This window comes from Papio anubis, chromosome 7, assembly GCF_008728515.1.
Source record: "Papio anubis isolate 15944 chromosome 7, Panubis1.0, whole genome shotgun sequence".
In the NCBI taxonomy this organism is placed as follows: domain Eukaryota; kingdom Metazoa; phylum Chordata; class Mammalia; order Primates; family Cercopithecidae; genus Papio; species Papio anubis.
Genome location: NC_044982.1, coordinates 52,559,203 through 52,567,977, shown reverse-complemented (window position 1 = coordinate 52,567,977; position 8,775 = coordinate 52,559,203). Strand labels below are relative to the sequence as shown.

At 35.0% G+C, this 8,775-nt stretch overlaps 1 long non-coding RNA gene across 1 annotated transcript; it reads left to right on the top strand.

Annotated features, from left to right (window-relative positions):
- Nucleotides 1–6,592: 6,592 nt before the first annotated feature.
- LOC116275723 lies at nt 6,593–7,773 on the top strand. The gene is made up of 3 exons (XR_004184913.1): nt 6,593–6,677; nt 6,910–7,024; nt 7,723–7,773. It is a non-coding gene; the product is annotated as an uncharacterized LOC116275723 (long non-coding RNA).
- The last annotated feature ends 1,002 nt before the right edge of the window (nt 7,774–8,775 follow it).

The following is an 8,775-nucleotide window of genomic DNA, read 5'->3' as shown; positions in this document are numbered from 1 at the left end:
TGGCCTAATTCCCTACTTTGCAGCATTCCGGTGATAGTAGTCAAAAGCATTCTTTAACTTTATAAATTGTAAATACTATAATGTGTCATTCAATATGAAATAATTCAATAAAATGAGTTTTCAAGTAAAGTATTCTTTGCCTCTGTCCAGATCAGTCACTTTCTAAATGGATGACACAAGATTCTCTGTAACGTCTTCATACTTCCATAGTTTAACAAATAAGCTAGAGTTTTATAATGAAAATACAACATAAAGAACAGAATAATTTGCACACCCGAAAAAAGAAGTGTAAAGAGCTGTCAAGTAATTTAAATCAAATGTAAGCAGAATTGAAAATCGGCATTAAAATGTTTAATGTCTGTGGTCTCTGGTACCAGAATGTTTCTTTATGTTGTAGGTCTGCTGCTAGATGTATTTAGCCTAACGAAAATGCTTATGAATGAACAAACCACTGAGTTAAGCATCTGTTACAAGAAAATTAGTGTAATATTAAGTATATTCTAAACATCTCCTACAATCACAAAGAAAGGGCCATTCTCAAATATTTAAAAAAAAATTATTCTAAATTAAATAGGATAATGCTACCTTGTTTGACAAATAACATTCATTAGAACACCGGAAACGCTGCTCAACATCTAAAAATTGTGTTAATCCTATGTTCTACACAACACCTAGAACACAAGTTGAGAAGCAAGAAAAGTATGTATCAGCTAAAAATTTATTCTCAAGCTATGTTACATTTAAAAGTACAAATAACCTACTAAATAAAAAATGTTTCTGTATCATATGTCATGTAGGTAAGCCACTGGTAGTATGAATGTTGTGTGCACTTTAACTTTGCAGCTCTAATCATATTTAATTTCTGCCTTCAGTGTTCAATCTTTTTATAAGATAGCACACAAAGTATTATCTAGCTAGCTATTACATTAAAATTATAAACAAATTTCAATTGATAGCACTTAACATATTTTTATATTATAATTTAATTTTTAAGCCAAGAAGAAAAATATTTGAATAATTCAAATATTCATTTCTAACCATTATATTTCTTTATACTGGGGTATAAATTATTCCTGGACTGTAAACTACTCTATTTTACAGAGATTATATTTGCTTAGTGTGCATACTGTAAATAAGCTATAAATGAACTGGACAATTAATTATAGTTGTTCCTTGGTGAAAATTATGATGATGATATTTGACATACATTAAGCCAAGTCAAATCTCAATTCTTCAAGTTTATATGTTGGCAAAATATCTACCATACATCAGATAGAGCTGACTCATAGGTGAGAAATTTATGCAAAACTTTCAAAAGAATTAAAATCAGTGTTTACTTTAAAATGATAATATTTCTGCCCAACCAGTTCTGATTTTTAGTTTAAGAAAACATCATTTTCCTTAACACTTTTACACATTACCTTTACACATTGCTTTTCTCCCATGAATCTTGTTATTCATAAACATTAATTAATTCTCATTATCCTTATGACACCTACTTCCCAGTACAAACTTTTAGGCTAAGCTGGGTGGTGCGTCGGACGCTGTGGATGCTATAATTACATAACAGTTCTCCTTTGACCAGTGCTCACCCATGGATGTCACGTACACACCAATGGATCCTTGTACTGCAGATCAAACAACTTCGTCTGCAAATACTAAGATGGACACTTTGGCATTCATTCCTTACCGGAACAGGACCACAGTGTATCCCCTAAATATAGGGCCAGTTTCTTGCTCCTTAGCTAATCCTAGAGTGGTCAGGCATGAGAAAGGTTTTGCTGTTGAACGTTTTCAACAGCAGGTGTTTGTTAACCTTTGAAACCAACAGAACAAAGCTAATAAATTCAAGGTTGTAGGAACAAATGTCTTCCATGTATTTTATGCCAAAGCACCCTATTTAATGTAAATATTTCATAATACATAGTAACCTTCTGCTTCTCATAGCACTTACAATGAAGTGAATTAGGTGAGAAATAAGAATGCCTTTGGAACCACAGGCTCAGACTCACATTGAAAGGCTGAATAGGGCTTTGCCACCTTTATTTCAGGATATTTAAGTCTTTTCTCTGTTTCCTCAGACAAATTAAAACATGTACAGAACCAGTTTTCTCTCCTCAGTGCAAGCAAGTTCCAATCTCTTCTTTTGTCAACTTTTTGATGTTACAGATAAAATATTGCAACAAAAACATGAAATGAAATGTAATTTGCTTTATTGCAAATTAAATTTGTCTAGCTATGATTAGTGGATGTGTGCACATTTTACATTGGTGTAATTGATGAGCACCTATTTTGTGTTTTGCTCTTTTCATTTAAGATGATATGATAAACACAAGTCCAGATATTGATGTAATTTACAGTATTGCCATTTTTAATAGTCTAGAATGATTGTTTCTAATCTTTTGCTATTATAACTGATGTTTATAACAAATCTATTAAAGAAAAACTACCGTTTTCCTCTTCAGATTATTTCTATGAGGTGTGTTTTCCACAATGTCAAAGAGCATAAGCAATTTTATAGCTCTTATTTCAGCTCACTTGCATTCTCAAAAACAAATAAATTGAATCATTTACAGAAACATCAGCAATTGATGGATGTAATTACATGGGCTGCTTAGAATAACCTTTGAGTTGTAATGTAAACTTTAAGTTGGATGAATTTGCATTGTAATTGCTAGTGACATTATGCATTTTTCAAGCAATAATTTAAAATTTGTGTTTTCTTTTGCATAACACAGTATTTCTCAAAACGTGATCTGTGTAATATTTTCTCTCCCTCCCCCTCTCCCTCACCCCTACTCCATCTCTATCCCTTTCTCTATCTCTTAAAATCTCTCTGAATAAAATTATATTGCATTCATTTTATGTGGCAAGCACTTCATGTAGAGACAGGATGTTCTAATAAAGACAAGAGGGGTAACGTCCCACCCCTCATGGAGCTTTCATTGCAGTGAGGAGATGCTACACATTCATACACATAAACGTACCCATACACAGAAGGAAAATTTCATAGAACCTTCCATGAAGAAGACAGAACAGAGGCATGCGGGTGAGCATGCTGGATGGAGCAGTCGTTTTAGAATAGCACATCACAGAAGGCCTCACTGGGGAGAAGACATTTGAGCTGAAAACTGAACAACAAGAAGGCCAGCCTATGAAGATCTTGCAGAAGAACCTTGCAGGCAGAGGGGACAGCAGACAGAAGAACATCCAAGGCAAGAATGAATGAATGTACATGGTGGTTAAAGAACAGAAAGAAGGCTGGTATGGCTGGAATGTAGTTAACAAGGGAAGAAGAAGCATCAAGTACCATCGGAGAGATAGGCCAGGGCCAACTTTGCATTGGCCTTGCAGGGTTGGGAATGTGAGGAACAAAAAGGAGTACTGAGGTTAGGTAAGTTGAAGCATCACTGGGTTGGCGAAAGCTAGGCAGGTTTCTTACTATGGGATTTCTCGAAAACTTTAAAATATAATGCTCATTGTAAATTTTCAAGTCAGTAATACACATCACAGTGTTTTCCAAATACATTTCATCATGGCATCCTTTTTTTCAGAAACGAACTCTTGAGACTATTGTTTCAAGGAAAATGAGTTGGGGTACACAGGTCAAAAACAAAAACAAGCAGGGGCTGGCAACCTATAGCTTTCAGGCCAAATCCAGCCTACCACCTGTGTTTTACCATCTGTGAACTAAGAATAGTTTTTACATTTTTAAACAGTCTTTAAAAATCAAAAGAATATTTCACAACAAGCAAAAATTATATGAAGTTCAAGTTTCCATGTCCATAAAATGTTACTGGGATACAGCCATATGCATTTGTTTACTACTCTCTACAACTGCTTTTGTGCTAGGACTGGTAGAGTTGAGTAGTTGCCACAGAGGCCTTTAGGTCCATAAGGCCTAAAATATGGACTATCTGGCCCCTTATGGAAAAAGTTTGCCAATATCTGGTCTACGGCATCTGTTGTTACTTTAACTGCAAATCTTCATATGACCTGGGATTATAGCCATAATTTTTATATTTTATAGTAAATACTTATCAAGTACTCATCATGTTCCATACTCTGGTTTTCGCTTTCTACATTCATTTTTATTACATTTTGCTGTAATTTTTTTTTTAATTCTACTTATCAAACCTAGTTTCTTTAAACTTCTGCTAACGCCCTCAATTTCATAAGTAGTCTGAATGTGTGTGTTTATTTGATAGATTTGGATACTAGGCAATTCGATTTTCCCATACCTAAAAATAGAGCTTCCTATACTTAAAAATATGATTAGCTCTTTAATATGTTTAGACATTTCTGAAGTTTAGTGTAACATACACATCTATATTAAATCACTTTTGCATGCTATGTACCAAGTAGCATTTTTAGTAATTCTTATATGCCTGTCTTGCTCCCAGTGTGTCAGATGTTAAATTCTAATCGTATTTTAAATATAGTTCTGAACTATCTGCTTATCCACCAATCTATTTTTTTCAATGATAACCTAATAACGAAGACTTTTAAAAATTGTCATTTTGTATACATCTGCCAAGACAAGGAGACTATTGTTACCTTAAAATTTGGGGGCATATTCTTCCCCATTTATTGGTCCATGTGAATATCTTTCAAGTTCCATTAAATATGTTTAAAGAAATTTTAGTTAGTGTTGCATTAAATTAACCTAGGGAGCATTTTCTTTTCATTATAATATAATTTTCCCACCAATGGTCAGACTTTTGTCTATGTACATATCATGTCTTTAAAACAAAACAAAACAAACAAACAAACAAAAAAACTTTCCCAGCATTATAACACAGAGATAGAATGAATTCTTTTTTAAAAATTTGTGTGGGTACATAGTAGACATATATATTTATGGGGTACATGAGATATTTTGATACCGGCATGCAATGCATAATAATCACAACACAGAAAATGGGGTATCCATCCCCCCAAGCACTTATCCCCTATGTTACAAAAATCCAATTACACTCTTTTGGTTATTTTTAAATATACAATTATTATTGACTATAGTCACCCCGTTGTGTTATCAAATACTAGGTCTTATTCATTCTCTCTAATTAATTTGTTTGTACTGATTAACATTTCTCATTCTCCTCCATGGAATGAATTCTTTATAAATGCATGTTTATGTTAGTAAGAACTTTGTTATTTAAAATTCTGTTGGGGGAGATAAATTTTGTCAAAATTCTATATTCAATTATAGACATACAACCTAAATACATTTTCACTGTAAACTACTCTAGGGAAAACAGAAGACCCCTCCTAATTCTCCCCTACCCCATCACATACACAACACAGAGCCCTGCTTCTCCTAGAGAAGGCTAGAAACTTTGTCAATGGACTGAATAACGCAGAATAGGCCACAGACCATTTTGTTTTGCTTCTTGTTCCCATCCACCAACATTTTCCTAGATTTACTTTTCTTCGGGTCACTATGACTTGTCATATAACATTAGTGATCTTAGGGAGATATAGCTAGAATTATATTCTCCCACAAATGCTCAAAATGTAAGTTTATCTTCTAGCAGCCAAACTTTTGTATTTTTACAATTGCCCCTTTTTATCGACAGGGCTTATTAAACATCCGGTTTCTTCCCTCAGATCCCTGTGACTAATCTCCCAATTTGGAAAGAATAGACACTTAAAAGAACTACCAGTAGATTCGATGCTAATTAGAACCCTGGATTGTTCAATCTTCTAGAATGCTGAAAAGTCCCCTTTATTTACAGTGTTCGGTCTGTAAGGTGGAGCACATTTGGTTAAAATAAATTACGAGCTAGTTCTAGAGAATTGCTAAGTGACAAGCAAATAAACAATAACCTACATACAGTGTAGGTCCTCAGAGACTGTGATTTAGGTGCATAGATGAGTTTGGGTGGAATAAGCAGGACAGCCAAGTGGGAACCATAACACCAAGGTAAATGTGTATAATTCCCAGGCAAAGTGTCACGAATCTATTAAAAATCACCTCCCTGATTCATTAAAAATAAAAAGTGATGTCTGTAAAGGGGAAGAGGGATGTTGGTGGAGTCTGCTGTTTGTTTTTCTGGCGTTTTCACCTGCAAGTCTACACTAACTTGCCAAAACAAACAATGTTAGCAAAACTGCCCTCTCAGCAGCTATACACTAAATCCTACAGCTCTTCGATCCGGAAAAGCTGGTCAATTTCAAGATAGATAATGAGCGAAACAGTATGACATTTTGGGGTTTAGGGGAGGGGAAAGGTTGATCAAACCCACTTACCACGCTGCGGAGTTTTGAAAGACTGTGGGAAAAGTGACTTTCCTTGTTAACAATCCCCCACCCCCTCCTTCGAGCTAAATGGAATGCTTTGCTATGCAAATAACAAGTCTGATCTCAGAGGAAGTAAAAGACTCAGGATAGTAAAAGGAACTCACCTTTTGGAGGTGAATTAACTCTTTTAAGGTACCATTGAACAAATTACTTCTCCATGCTCTAAAAATTCTTAGTGCCCTAAAACCTCAAAATCGCCTGAGATTAATTTGCTCCTTGGAGGGTCAGGCCTCATAAAGAGTGAGTCCCTCTGGAAAAACATCTTTTGTCTGCCCTTGTTAAGGTACACAAAAGAAGCATGTGGAAATCACTCAGCAACTCGACATTTGTGGCTGACCCCAACCAACTGGAATCTGAGGGTTGAAAGTGTCAAGGTCAGTCTGAACCTAGTAACCTAGCTGTTTGAATAGGTTTCAATTTGGTAATTACTGTATTTAGATAATTCTGCCTCCCTTTCCCACTACCCTTCATTACCAAGAAAACCAGTGCAAAAAATCAAAGCATGAAAATGAGAGACACACGTTGAGTCCAATAGGAAATTGCTCAACTCAGTGGCTTCTGAGTGCATGAGACAGAGACCTTTTAAGCATGTCCTTCCTTCCCCAGGTTGCAACTGACTTTCTCCAGGGAAGGAACATACTCCCAAGTTGATCAAATCATGCGGATGCAAAAGTCTTCCAATGCGCTCAGTCAACAAAAATGTCTGAGCCTGGGATGTCAGGTAACCCACTTTTCAGAATACTTAAATCACACAAAGGAGCATTCTGTTTAATAGTGGGACCACAATGCTTAAGCTGAGCCTTAAGAAGTCAGTAAGAATCTTAATAAGATTTGGACATGATGCCCACAGCCCTGATACTATGTCCAGGCTGCTTAAAATTGCTTGAGGTTAAACATTTAAGTTTTATACCCAGCCAACTTTCTAACAAAGGAGTGGAGGTGATCCACAATGACATATGTATAAACCATACATTTAGGATTTAAGATATGTTAAGGTTATAATATTAATCCGAAATTAAGAAAAACAGAACACAAATGTAAACATATGAACAAAGACTAGAAGAAAACAAAAACCTAAGTAGTTGTTTTAGGAGGATGAGATTGTCAGTAAATTCGCTCTCTCAAAAAAGAATCTGAATGTCATTTTACTACAGTTTAGAAACAATAGAAGGAAAAAGATAGTTGTGTATATCCAGCTGGAAGGAAACATTGCAATTGGACATTAAATGCTTGGGTCTGAGCTTTTCTGGAGCTAAGTTAACACTTTGGGTTATGTAGCTCTCACTGACCAATTAAAGAAGGGGTATAAATCAGTTCTCAAAAGATACACATTTTTCTACATTTGAATTATAAATGAATTCAGGGAACATTGGGTATAATCTTAACCATACCACCCCTCATCTCTTTCTCTCTGATAAGGTACATATCTTTGGCCTCTTTGCCCGGGTCCTACCTCAGAAACAAACTGCTTTGAAAACCAAATGACAAGGATTAAAAGATTAAATCAGCATGAAGCTTGAGTTGAACACAGTTGTACATTTTCTTAACTCAATCGTGGACAACTATATGCAGGATGGAATCACTTGCTGGTACCTTAGGGAGACAGAAATAATTACAGGACTAAACTATTGAGTCTAGTCGATTAAAATCTCAATCAGTGTGCTTTGGACTGTTTAGAGAATTATCTGCTGATGAGGGCTTCAGTTAATAAAACTGGAAAAAACATATTGCTAAACTACCAATAATGAAATTTTGCAAAACTAGAATCTACTTGCACTTGGCTACCAGGTTCCAGGATTTGGGGTGGGGAACTTTGTAGTCATTTAAAAATATTTTTGCTAGAAATCAAGCTATAAAAAGTTAAAAGAGATCAATGAGATCTTTGCTTTGGAAAATGTGGCAAAACTCAAAGCTGGACTTCAGAAATTCTCATTAGTAACACAACGCAGCAAATTATTCTTCCATCCTGTCTTCTTTTCCTCGAATTTCACATTTTTGAGGTAAACATTTTGAAATCCTATAGTATTTTCTGAATTGTTTGTTCTGAACAGCATACTGTAACTTTTATATTTTCACTTAGTTTATAAAGAATATTTTGAAGAGCAAGAGAAAGCAGAAACAACTGGAACTTGCTGCAGTTAATGCTTTAAATAAAGTGAATTATGAATGGTAATTTCAAATGGCTTCCAAGCTGAAAAAAAATTTTAGATTTTTTTCTACAATTGACTCAACGTTGCACACCTTGCACTTTTGACTCCTTTTTCAAAATAATTTCTGTGGGTTTTTTTGTTGTTGTTTTGTTGTTGTTGTTTTTTAACATTAGAGCAATTCGACATTTTTCCTAAAATCAGCCACTTTTCTCCACTGGTGAGCATTGCAGTTCTGTTTGTTTATTCTGCCATTAGGTGCTAAATGCATAGGGAAATGAGATCCTTGCAATCCCATCCAGACCACATTTCTAACCACTCTGAA